The 13,444-nt window shown below is 35.4% G+C and overlaps 1 protein-coding gene across 4 annotated transcripts in view; it reads left to right on the top strand.

Annotated features, from left to right (window-relative positions):
- Nucleotides 1-13,444, top strand: part of LOC131436684 (uncharacterized) — a 58,425-nt gene that overhangs the window by 35,842 nt on the left and 9,139 nt on the right. The window lies entirely within an intron of this gene.

Here is a 13,444-nt window from a genome sequence, read left to right on the forward strand (position 1 = left end):
CCTAAGATGCTACAGAATTACTTTGCAATGACTGCAGATGATAGTTCAGTAGACGAATATGCGAATGAGTAAATGATTGATTAAAAAATTGATTCTTGGATATTTATAGATTCTTGGTATGGTTCAAAGAACTTATTTTTAAGCCTCTGATGTACTGATTAGTTGATGCTACCGTGAAGGATTTCATAGTTACTTAAAACATCAAACTAAGAAACTCCCCGATGACCGAACTAAATTTTAAGGTGGGCCAAATAAGATTTAATTTAATATAATTTATTTACAAACGAAAGAATTGCAAAAACGGTATCCTGTTTTTGCACTCCATATTAGTTTTTTGTTTCATTTCGTAAGGAATTTTCACCCTTATGTTGCTATTTGGCAAAATATTGCAAATTTTGAAATAAAACCTAAACTTAATTCCTACCCAGACCATGGTTTGACTGGTTTGCTATTTTGTCAAAAATTTTGGATATGGAAACTTTTTTGTTCAGTAAAGTACACAAAAAAAATCTTGTGATTTTACATCTTATAATGCACATAAATGGGAAAAAAGTTTGCTTTGGAAAGAGGGAGACCGTGAAAAGACACGCGTATAAAGTTATATTGCAGCAAATCTATACCAATTGAATTCCAACTGCGCATAATCTAATCAATTGAGCAAAAGATTCATTCAAAAATATAAACTTTGATTTTTGCATGATAAACGAATGTCTTCATTCAGGATAGCAACATCGATTCAGAAACGTGATGACTATGAAAACTACACGAGAATATAAGATTTTTTCCGACAACGAGGAATTTGTTGTAAATGTTCTGTTCAAACCACCAGAAAAGATGGAATAATCTAGAGTCAAACTTGTAAAAAAATATGTGATCAATAAATTTCCTGATGTACGTACATAACTAACAGAAAACCCTGTTTTAATTTCTTAAATTATTCTCTTAAATATTACAGCAAAAATTCATCGAAATACCACAATTTAAAACAGTTGAGATGAGCAAGGCAAAAAATCATTTTCTATGCCTACTTGTCCAAACCTGTCGCAGTTCGCTTCAGTCGCACCGACGACATCGCACCCTACCAAACCATGCCACACCATGCCGATTCGCTCACGCGGTGCACTTTGCATACAGCGCGCGTACACAAAAAATCAAAGATTTCAAAAACCCTATTTGAGCACAAAAAATTTCTTGCTGATTATGAAAACCAATAATATATGCATCATTTTAACTTTTAACAGAAACAAAAATCGTATGAAGAAGATACTTTAATGTCGATTTTTTTGGAAAATTTAAGTAAAAAGTTTAGTAAAATTGAACATGTTCGTAACATTTATTAAAAAATCGGTTACCTTGTGAAAAATGGGGGGGAGCACTTCAGAAATTTTTACTCATCCCTCATCGGGATCAACGATTCTAGACGTAAATCAATGATGATAAGTAGTGATCTTTATTGGGAACGATCACAAGCGATCATCTGCGCTAGTGATTATGATTTGATGATTTTTTATATGAAACACATCTTTATTTTCTATATAGGGGTGCAAATCAGAAACTCAAGGATGTCGTCTTTCACACAAATTTATTTTCAAGAACATGTAAAATTGTGTGATTTGAAAGCGATTTGGGTCGAGAAACATTAGATCACAAAGCACGACAGTTAATCGACTGAATCATAGAGGCCCATAGAATCATTGCTTATTAAATAAGTGATAATACATATTAATCTATACAGTCACCTGTAAAATTCAGATCTTTTTCTGTGTCTTTGAAATCTTTGTTTTAGTTGAAATCTATCAGTTCAGTAGTTACGTTTTCTGATGTCAAAAATAATACTTCTCAGTAGAACTCGATCGTTATTCTCAGATCCCTAATATTCGACTGTAAGAGAGCAAAATCGTATGCCAAATTTTAAGATAAAAATGAATTGTTTTTCATACTACATAGAAAAAAAAATTTACACGACATGTAAAGCAATAGTAAATAAACATCAGTTGAATCGAAAATCCGATTTTAAACTTGACAGGTTGATTAATGTAAAATTAAATTGGATTTTTCAATGGACAAGACTATATATTTAAAAAACAAGCATAGTTTTGCTTTCAAAATATATTGAAAAATGAAGAACTGCAAAGTAGCTTTCCATTCAATTCCTTGCTATAAATATGTGCATAAAAATTTATGTAAATGCACAAATCAGTGTAGTTAAAACAGATCACTGACATTATTTTTACTAACATATATCTCACTGATGAGCCTTTTCACTATAGTTATGTCTATTCCAATAACTAGTGCCTAGAAGTGACGAATTTTTGTTTTGGATCTCAGTTAACAAATAATAAATCAGTATTCCACTATCAGTATTCTGTGTTTTGAATTAAATTATAACTAATATAAACAAAATGCCAGTTCATATCTCCTAATGCACAATGTTTTCATTTTTAATGCATAGTATTTTGCAAGTGCATCGCATGTTTGAGCCTCGACCGAAAAATATTCCTAATGTCGGAAGGATTTTAGCTCTAGCCGAAAATGCCAAATATCGAGTGCAAAGTCTGGTCGAAGCCGAACGATTAAATTCCTTGAATCCGGTTGAATGATGAGTTCTGAATTGTTTTTTTTCTACTCATCTATGAGACACTTTTGAATCTTTGTAATTTGAGTCAAAAATTCTCTTTTGTGTATGAGTTGTTTCTAAGACACCACTATAACCACTTGACTGCGTAAATATTAGACTGATAGCGGTCCTCAGGCCTAATGGCTCAATATTACCTGTGATTAGCACCGAAAACAATTTTTCTGAGTTTAAAAATTTTTTTTTCATGGAACAAAGCAACGTTACCCTTTAGTATAGCAAGTTTGTCATCAGAATAACAGGTAGCAATAGCACTCTTTTCAGCTGCCAATGCCCAATTTTCTGAAAAGTGCACGAAATTACAACGCCAAGAGAGTAATTAACACACACAAAAAAATCACAATTCAATAAGCTAGAATTTCCTCATTGGTACATAAAGCGGAAAAACGACATTGAAATTAAACATTTCCTCTATTGAACGCCAGCTAGCTACTCCCTGCCACGGAAGATGAGAGCAAAGGTACAATAAAAGTTAAAATCGAATTAAACTTTAAGGTGAACACATCTCCGAGCCAACGAACACATGCACCATAGAGATGAACAATTTAAGCACAAATAAACTACTCCAGAGGTGAATTCAACTAATTATTAAGCAAAGCAAGACAGAAAAACCAAGCATTGTTCAGCATGTATGTTGTAACGTGCATGATATCAAAAATATAAGGAACACCTCCCAAACAGAAGATACTTCCGAGCGATCCAAAACGATTATGAACCCGAGAGCACGATAATTATCAAGCTCTGTTTCTCTCTTTCTCCACCGCTTCATGCTACATACAAACGTGCCAAAAGTAATTCGCGTTTGTTCAGTACACATGTTGTGAGTGCAAAAGCACCAAACAATTCCCGCGAAGGGGTCGCTGAAGAGAAACAGAGATGGTATGAACGACGTATCGCAGATATGATATTACAAGCCGGTACATTTGTTTGGCTTCAGCTACTGGCAGCCGCAAGGCTTAAGTTTAAATGGTTAGTTAGAGTGCGAAACGCGAGCGATTTTCAATTTAAATGTAACAACAGTAATGGGTAAATCACAATGTTTGTTTTGGTTAAGCTTGTGGTAGGTCAGAGACGGTTAGCTGATGTTTAGTTAGTATAGTTTTGGATATTTATGTATTCAATGCACTCGGCTTGTGCACTCTACGTGTTGGAATAAATAGATTCGAAAAATTGTACACAGATTATAAATTCAAGTGAAAATTGAGATGAACATTGTTTCCATAGAGGCTCCCTTCATCTCAATGTTATTTATATTCTAACTCAAGTTTTGATGTGGAACACTGTACTGTGATGAGAATTAGCAATTGAAAGGAATAAAAATATGCACTCTTGAAAAAATGTTACTTACATTTGACATTTTTCAAATTCCAGCATGCCGTAATTTCTTGGCCGATGACAGAATATTACATCTATTAAGATGTACAAAAAATTGGTGCATGTTTCGATGTCAATTTCAGCTCATCAGCAAACAAATGAATACTACAATTCAGCAGCTGACACGGTGAATCATTGATGTACAATAAAAACAGCGTGGGCCCAGGTACCACAGCTTGTGGTACTACCGAAATAGTCGGTAACATTTCTGAAAAAATAAAGTTTCAAGATCAATAGAGTACTTATTATATAAGAGTGTAAATTCATACTTTGTTCTCAGAATTAGTTTTACAGTGTCAATATTGAGGATGACGCACTTTTTTTTAAATTTTGCAATTTACCCACATTTGGCTTTTAAATATTTTTGGGGTGTGGTTTGATTCCAAATGCACGTTGGGGGGGGCGATGTCATATTTAGGTATTTAATCACGAAATGCCAACAAAGAGTAAACTCTTCGAACAATAACATGATCTTGGTGGGGTGCCCCTCTATAAGATCTAATAAAATTGTATCAGACAACGTACTTTCAGTGATGGAATGCGTTTGCTTTCATTCCGTTGCAAACTCCCATATTATCAAATTAGAGCGTATGCAGTACTGTTGTTTGCGAATTGCCTTAGGCTGCATGCATTAATAGCTTCGAAAGGCTAGTTTAGCTTCAATCTCAAACAAGATTCATGACAATATAATTTAACCATATGTCACAGGAAATCAACCCTTTAAAATATATTCCTATCCGTGTCAGCCTCCTAAATGTCCCTTACTCAACTTTTTTTTTCGACACATCCATGCAGCGCTATGTGAGCGGAATCCCGGATCACCCACGCTCGATGGAAATCCCAAAAATATTTTCAAGTAAGTTCAGGCATATTGACTCTGAGAAAATATGTTACACGGACGGATCACGAATTGAAAAGGGTACTGGGCTTGGTATGTTCAACAATAACGTTTCAATCTCATTACGGCTTCAAGAACCTGCATCTGTTTATATAACAGAGATAGCAGCAGTTCATTATAGCTTGATTGTAATCGTCATATTATATCCAAACCCTTATTTTCTCTTCACAGATAGTCTGAGTGTAATTGAAACCATTCGCTTAAACGCTGTTGGCAAAAATAAACCATTTTTCTAGAGCACAATAAAACAGTGCCTGAACGACATATTCATATTATAAAATCACTATAGTCTAGGTTCCAGATCATTGCTCCATTCCAGGCAATGAAAGAGCCGATATTTTAGCCAAACGTGGTGCTATTGAGGGTAAAATTTATGAGCGACCGATTGTTTTCTACGAATTTTAAAGCGCATCTCGCCAAAGAACACTGGCAACCTTTTTGTGATAGAGATGTTCTAGGTCGGTCGATGCACTCAATTTTAACCTTTTCGGTGAAGTCTAAAAATATCGACAAAGGCATGGTTCGGGGGGTTGGATGTGAGTAGGGATTTCATTCGTGTGATGTCCAGACTCATGTCCAATCACTACACATTAGACGCACATCTCCCTCGAATTGGACTCTCTGAGAATAAACATTGGGCTTATGGCGAAGGTTACCGCGATATTGATCAAGTCGTTTGGACATGCGTGGAGTATCGTAATGTCAGATCTCAACTAAAAAATTCTTCGCATACCCTAGTAAACTATCCAGTTCAAGACATTCTTGCTTGTCGTGATCTTCCTTAAATGAAACTTATTCATCATTTCATAAAGACAAGCGGAGTTTCATTTTATTAAGGGACCCTTTTAAGACTTATTTCTAATTCCAACCGCGTTCATTAGTTCAACCAATAGCTAAATTTGAATAGAAATGATGCACTGATACATGATGCATGATGCTGATGCAACAAAATGTATAAAAATAACAGCTTATTTTATAATTTATAGCAGTTCATCGTTTGGTTCAAACAATATTCTAATAAGTAGTTTTAAAAATAAATGACGAATTTCCTAATACGATATTTCAAAACTAAAAGGAATATAACTCGTGGTTCCAATTATTTCCCTCCCGTTATGATACATTCAGGATACATGACGGCTATTCGAAAAATCCTCTTCAAAGTAAATTTTAACAGTTGGCTTCGAGGCTAACATAATAGAATATGTTCATTTATTAATGTTTTCTGATCCAAAATTATTCCTCCCTCGTTAGCATTTTTGTCATGATTTTCATAAAACGGTTTATTGAATGAAACATATAAGACGAGTAATTACAGCCAGAACAGTAGTAATAGTCTCGGAGGCCCTCGTGCAAGATTTTCTAAGGGCCCCTAGAAATTTCGAAAAATTTCTGTTATCATTATTTTATTTTCATCCTTTTTTTCCGCTGTCTCTTAGTTAGATACTAATGAGGCGACAATTTTGTCAAACTCGTGTCAACCGGAGAGAATATCTGCATTGGGTTCTCATTTACTTGTGTGTCTCGATTATTTTGCATATGTTTACATGTTTAGCACGAGTTCCAGTTCAAAGAAAGTGAAAACCATTCATTTTACTCGCAAATATGGTGCATTGTAAAGTTTTTTTTTGTTTCCATTATAGAGGTTTTAACATTGTTGTCATTCACCTCTTCGGACCAGAAAAGTTTTCTGATCCTATGTGCGGGGTTGGGAATCGAACCCAGGTGGGCTGCGTGAAAGGCATCGACTTATTCATCACGCTATACCCGTTCCCCTATAAAGTTTATTGTTCGTCGGTACCATGAAGGATCTTCTAATCTAATGAGAGCTTTTCGAGTTTTGAGATTCACATGAGCTATGCAATGTCAACTGTTTTCATTTTTTGCTAAATCTTTATCACATGATACCGACGAAACCATTACCTCGGCATTTGCATGCAAATTATATGGCGGAAACTTTCATAACGTAACACACATACCCGACCTCCGAAAGCCCCCAGTCAACACCTGCAGGGCAACGATCTTCCCGGACTGGTTACGAAATCGCTGTCCGTGGCCGCCCGTTCGTCTGTCATTGGCAATGCCCTGCTAAGTCAGCAGCACATCTCACCGACGAGCCACGAACGACAGCCAGGCCAAATCAGGAAGCATGACAAATTCCAATTAAACCATCGCAACCAGTTGCCGTTGACGTAGTTGATATTGAAGATTTCCTTTGCCTCAAGGAACCCTCGCAGGTCCAAGCATATGCCATATGCCGTAACCAACGTACGTAATTGGCCGATTAGTTCCTCTAGGGCTGTTTTTTCGCTAATAAATAAACAAACTATCTTCTCTCGCCGACTAGGCACCTAGATCGACGTCGTCCAATCATCGTGTCAAACATCATATCAACACCGGCTCTTCGTTGTGACTGTGATGGTTTCCTTTCACTATACACCATCTTCGGAATAATAGTGCACGAAAATGGGGGATCACTGTCAGCTACCTTTTAATGTTTTTTTTTTTCTATCTTTTCTCAGCTATCATCATCGGTTTAATATGTTTTTAGAAGCCAATAAATTAAAATTTAATATGATAATCATTTCAATTTGTTATAACACACAACAGTACAACAAGGTAATATCGGTCATCTGAGATCCTTTGTAAATTAGGAAAGTATTACGAATCGACCCTACTGGCCAAAACGCCTCCCTTAATTTTTTAAGCATTCGAAACTTTTCTAAAGATAAGTTTCATCACTTACTCTATCTTTTCGTATGATCTTTCTGCTATGCAAGTTTGGCAGTGTCGTTTGCTGGAAAATATAAAAAAAAAACTGAAAATATCATTAGACAGCTTATCAATGTAAGGCTTTGGTTCGACTTAACAAGCATTTTAACCGTATAAAACGTTTAATGGTCAGTTGCTCCTTAGTTATTTACTTTAAGCAGTACTAATGTCTTTATTTACAGTATAATAGTCTAGAGAACCAAAGCCATTTCTTTGAAATACGAATTTTCTCATAACAGTCACTCAACGGACATTATGTCCTACCTTCGATTCAACAGTATGCTTCGAATTAAATTATTATTTTGAAGATTTATAACGGTTATTAAACCAAATTGTAGCATTGGGAGGATCAAAAATGTTGATTTCTATAGGGTGATTTTTTAAGAGCTTGAGAACTTTTTTAAACAATAAAACGCATAAAATTTGCAAAATCTCATCGGTTCTTTATTTTAAACGTTAGATTGGTACATGACATTTACTTTTTGAAGATAATTTTATTTAAATGTTGACCGCGGCTGCGTCTTAGGTGGTCCATTCGGAAAGTCCAATTTTGGGCAACTTTTTCGAGCATTTCGGCCGGAATAGCCCGAATTTCTTCGGAAATGTTGTCTTCCAAAGCTGGAATAGTTACTGGCTTATTTCTGTAGACTTTAGACTTGACGTAGCCCCACAAAAAATAGTCTAAAGGCGTCAAATCGCATGATCTTGGTGGCCAACTTACCGGTCCATTTCTTGAGATGAATTGTTCTCCGAAGTTTTCCCTCAAAATGGCCATAGAATCGCGAGCTGTGTGGCATGTAGCGCCATCTTGTTGAAACCACATGTCAACCAAGTTCAGTTCTTCCATTTTTGGCAACAAAAAGTTTGTTAGCATCGAACGATAGCGATCGCCATTCACTGTAACGTTGCGTCCAACAGCATCTTTGAAAAAATACGGTCCAATGATTCCACCAGCGTACAAACCACACCAAACAGTGCATTTTTCGGGATGCATGGGCAGTTCTTGAACGGCTTCTGGTTGCTCTTCACTCCAAATGCGGCAATTTTGCTTATTTACGTAGCCATTCAACCAGAAATGAGCCTCATCGCTGAACAAAATTTGTCGATAAAAAAGCGGATTTTCCGAATGGACCACCTAAGACGCAGCCGCGGTCAACATTTAAATGGAATTATCTTCAAAAAGTAAATGTCATGTACCAATCTAACGTTTAAAATAAAGAACCGATGAGATTTTGCAAATTTTATGCGTTTTATTGTTTAAAAAAGTTCTCAAGCTCTTAAAAAATCACCCTGTAATTGTAATTAATTTATTATGCAATTAATTTCTGAAGCATAGAATATCTTCTTTATCTGCCTTTTTTCTATATCGACATTTCAAGGAGCATATTGCATCATTGTTCTGAGGCATACCATTGGTTTGTTGTGAGGCATATAGCAAGCGAAAAAACTGAGAATGTGGTCGTTTTGGAAAATGAGTTTGTATCAATCAATTCTCATCACTTCTACCGAAACCATTGAAAATTATGTTTCTCAGGCGTATTGCAAAGAAATACCTACGTTCTGGATGAAAATATATCAGCACATTTAGAAATATTTCAATGTTTTCTTAATACTGTACTTGGTTTCTTCTGTCCCGAACGGAAGCGGTTTTGGTTTATCGACTGACTTGGATGAGATGTGAAACCGAACTGGTTTAGAATTATGTTCCTCAGGTGTATTGCAATGAAATACCCACATTTATAAATATCTCAATGTTTTCTTAAGGGGGTCGTATAATAACACTTTACCCTATTGAGTTTAGCGGTGGCTGAATTTGACAAGAAGTAAGAATAGTGGCTCTTATTACCGGTGTCACTACACGGTGAAAACCAAGTGAAGTGACTGTGACCCTTATTATGGGTATCACTTCACGGTGGAAATTAAAAGAAGTGAATTTAGGTCCTTATTACGGAAGTCGCTTCAGAGACAAAAGTAATTACTTGGATGAACTAGATGTCATTATGAACATCACGCCATCAAAATTTTGTTGAAAAAATTAGTTTTTTTCCACCACAGCGATCACTTCACTATGCGTGATACTGGTAATAGGTAAAATCAAGTGAAGTGACGTGTAAGTGAAGTGAATGTGAAAGTGGAAGTGAGAACGGTAATAAGGGCCAGTGATTTAACATCGGTATTTATTATTATTAATGTCGTTTATTTATACCCGATTTTAACCTTTTCGGTATTTAGCAGCAAGTAATTCATCACCGGTCTTCAGTGACATGTAGGATTTTTGACCAAGCGTTCTGGCAACGCTCTGCTGGCGTTCTGTCCAAATTGATATCTCCAACATCGATTCTTGGATCTCTGGACCAAACTATACGAAAATCGTGTTTTTGGACAAGTCAAGCGTTGAAATGTTCGTATTCCGCGTGTTGTTCCTGGCCGTTGTTTCCAGAACAGAAGGAAAAATAGATACTACAGTTCTGCATTTCTCGTGCGGTAATGGCTGCAAAACAATGCTTTGCACTTCATATTCACCTAATTCACAGAAAATAGAAAACAGTAATCTAACAAAGCTTCTCTCACATTGAAAACAAAGCATTGCATCGCTGGTGCTACGATTCTACTGACACTACGAATCCTTCCAGGTCGGGGCTCGAACATACGACAACTGGTTTATAAGACAAGTGCCCTATGCATTGAGCCGCCAACCCAGGACAAATAAACCTCTGCTTCCCATTAAATTGCTGGATAGCAAAGAAAACGCCTCTCCTCCAGTGAAAAGGATGACAACTAGATCCAGCCATAAGAAACATTTTTTTTTTCAATCATGTAAAACGGCCACGTCCGGCTTAAGCGCATATGAGCCGAAATAAAAAATCCTAATGAAAAAAAATGTATTGCCGGTGTTCCTGACAACACTTTTATTTCACCTTACAGTAACAATGTCAAAGTCGAATATTTGATTAGTTATTTGGTCCTGTCCACGGTTGCATGCAATTCTTTTGGAAACATTCACACAAAGTCACCGGCACAGAAAGTTGTAACGTCCAATACGTGGGAATGCTGACGTTCCGGTAATTTTTTTCATAAATACGTTTATTTCATAGGCAATATAGGGTAACGGCTCCCTACTTCATCTGTGCTCCTATTTCCATCTCATCCCTTCACCTCATGACTTTGAACATGAATAATATTTTAAAACCTACCTGAACCAAACTGTGAAATGTTTTAAAATGATTATAAAAGCTATTGTCACACTTTCCTATTGAAAGAAATGGTTTTAAGTTCTTCGGTTATCTTTTTTTTTCATTTCAAATAAACTCACTTTTCAATTTAGGACACATTTTCGTCTCAAGATTTACAGTTCGTCATGTTTCTGATTATCTACTAATCGATTCGTCTCAAAACATGATCACTTTTTCGCACAATTACACTACCATTGAATGCTGGATGATTTCATAATTAGTAATGTTCACTTGCTACTTGTTTAATTAACGATTCGATACTTCAAAAACTACCCGACAAACAATAAAAGTCTTTAAAAATATGAGATGAAAGTTTTTCACTTAGTTCACTTGATTGCGCTTTGTTTTCATCTTATTTGGTTTCGCAAAGTTGTTAAGTTATCTCATAATGTTACAAAACAAAAATTGTTTTTCTTCTTCAAAATCTCATCAAAAAGTATGTTTTTTGGTATCCGTGACATTAGTTTAATTATATTATTGATATTAATATTTCAATAAAACTGTTTTGGCTTCGAATATTACCAGGAAGAGCATGTTAAATACTAATGAAATAACCATTGTGGCAAATCTAGTAGCACTGGTTTCATTCCGCTATACGTCAACATAACGCTGTGAAGTGTGTGTGTTTCATCGGCTGTGCACAGAGATGCCAGATATTTTCATAGAAAATATGTATTACGTTGCATAGAAACTCTATATCTGGTCTATCTGTTTTCACTAATAAAATGATGTTAAATCTGTTTTCACATATAAAATCTGTTAACATCATTTTATTAATGAAAACAGATAGACCAGATATAGACTTTCTATGCAACGTAATACATATTCTATGAAAATATCTGGCTTCAAATAGTTCAAATTGGTTCCAAATTTGTTTGTTTGTCAGTGTTCATAATCAATTATCTACATAAAAGATTTCCACTTTAACATGTGATTTGTCCGTTGATTATTAAACTTTTAAAGAATCACCGCAATCAAATACTAATAGATACTCAGAGAGAAAAGTCTAATTTTTTACTTCTTTCTTTCTATGAACCTGTACAAATCTGTACTAAATTTAGGAAATCTTTACGAAATCGGTACTTTGATTTAAACCAGTATGCGAACGCTAAAATCTATACAATACATATAAATCTATATAAATGGCATCTCTGGCTCTACACTTTGTTTTAAGAAGGGCTAATGAATAAATAGTAACAATCACAATTTTGTTTTTATTTAAAGTTCACCTATTTAACTTTTCAGTAAAATTTTAAATTTGAAGCGAAAGGTAACGGAAACGACTGAAAAATTTTTAAACGTTGAAATGATTTCAAACTGGTTCTAAAAATATCGTATATTGTCTCATAGTTGGCATTAGGCCGTTTTTAAGAAGAATTCTGACATTTTGAACCTGAGAGTGTAATAGTGGAATATTTCGTTTTGATTGCTGTCGCCATTGCTAATTTATAGGATGAATAAAGGATCAACGATAGGATGGATAAAAATCCATTGAGATGAAATTAGGAGCAGAGTAGTGAACATTTCATAAGTGTTTTTTGCTGTTTTATGAACATTATTTTAATTTCCAAGAAATGTGAATCAAATCTCAATGTGGAGCAAGGCGAATGAAGCAGTAATATGAAATAGTTATAGTGATTTTAGTGGCTAAATCGAGGTTTGAAGGCGACGTCCTTACAAATGAGATGAAATAGGGAGCCCTTACCCTACATGAGTTTTTTCGCCATGGCATCCACAATACATAGTACTTTAAACCTAATGCATTTCGAATATCATATTAGTATGTTGATATTCATTAGTTAATCTAAACACTGTTCTTATCAAACGATTTGCTATTGTAAATTACATCAAATAAAATACATTTATTTTGTACATGATCTTATAAATATTTAGGTTTGTTTGTATCAGTTCATCACTTTTATAGCTGGCTATTGGCTGAACTCATGAAAGAGAAAGGAGTCTAACATAAAATAAAATTTAAATTGGAACTCAAATGGACTTAAGGAAATGATAAAGAAGTTTTATGTGAGGAAGGTCACGACAAGCAAGAATGTCGCGAACTGGGACATTGGGTAGTCTACCTTGAGTGAGCAAGGAATTTGGTAGTTGAGATCTGATATCACGATACTCCACGCATGGCCAAACGACATGATCAATATCGCGATAACCTTCGACATGATCAATATCGCGATAACCAAGCACAATGATTTGTCTCGGAAAGTCCAATTCGAAGGAGATGTACATCTAGACATTCCGGAGATGGTGACGGGAGATGATGGATCGTCTGAATTGTACTTAATAAGGAATAATTGTCTGATTAGTACCTCAACAGCATTGATATGTGCGCTGAAATGCGATTGACACGCAGTTCTAAGGGACTTATTTAGAGAATTTCAAAACGTACTTTCAATTAGGTTGAAAGTCTCACGTTATTGGCAGTACGATGATTTATTTAAGTATTGTGCCGAGTTCTCCTTTTATCGCCGACCGACCAACATGTCCCATTTAGTTGAAATCATTGAAAATCTTGAGACC

Source organism: Malaya genurostris, chromosome 3, assembly GCF_030247185.1.
Source record: "Malaya genurostris strain Urasoe2022 chromosome 3, Malgen_1.1, whole genome shotgun sequence".
Classification (NCBI taxonomy): domain Eukaryota; kingdom Metazoa; phylum Arthropoda; class Insecta; order Diptera; family Culicidae; genus Malaya; species Malaya genurostris.